This window comes from Arachis ipaensis, chromosome B09 (genome assembly GCF_000816755.2).
Source record: "Arachis ipaensis cultivar K30076 chromosome B09, Araip1.1, whole genome shotgun sequence".
Taxonomy (NCBI): domain Eukaryota; kingdom Viridiplantae; phylum Streptophyta; class Magnoliopsida; order Fabales; family Fabaceae; genus Arachis; species Arachis ipaensis.
In genome coordinates, this window is record NC_029793.2 from 22,271,499 (window position 1) to 22,271,851 (window position 353).

The following is a 353-nucleotide window of genomic DNA, read 5'->3' on the forward strand; positions in this document are numbered from 1 at the left end:
TAATAAGAAAATGAGAATAATTTAAATTTTTATAATTTGTTCTAGTTTATCACCAAATAAAATACATGAACACTAATTTTTGTGTCTCTATCTTTTGTGTCTTATTCTCAATGTCTTGTCTTATCCTGTTTTCAAAACCAAACGCAGCTAAGTTATTAGACCAATTTAATTAAACTTAGTTACCGAAATGCCTTTATTGTATAATATCACCGTTAGATTAATATTGTAATTGAGGACAAATAAACTACACATATATTATTCACAATCTAATTTTAATCCTTTCAAAATTAAAAAAAATAATATATTAATCTTTTTAAAATTACATTTAAATTTATCTATAATACAAAGAAACA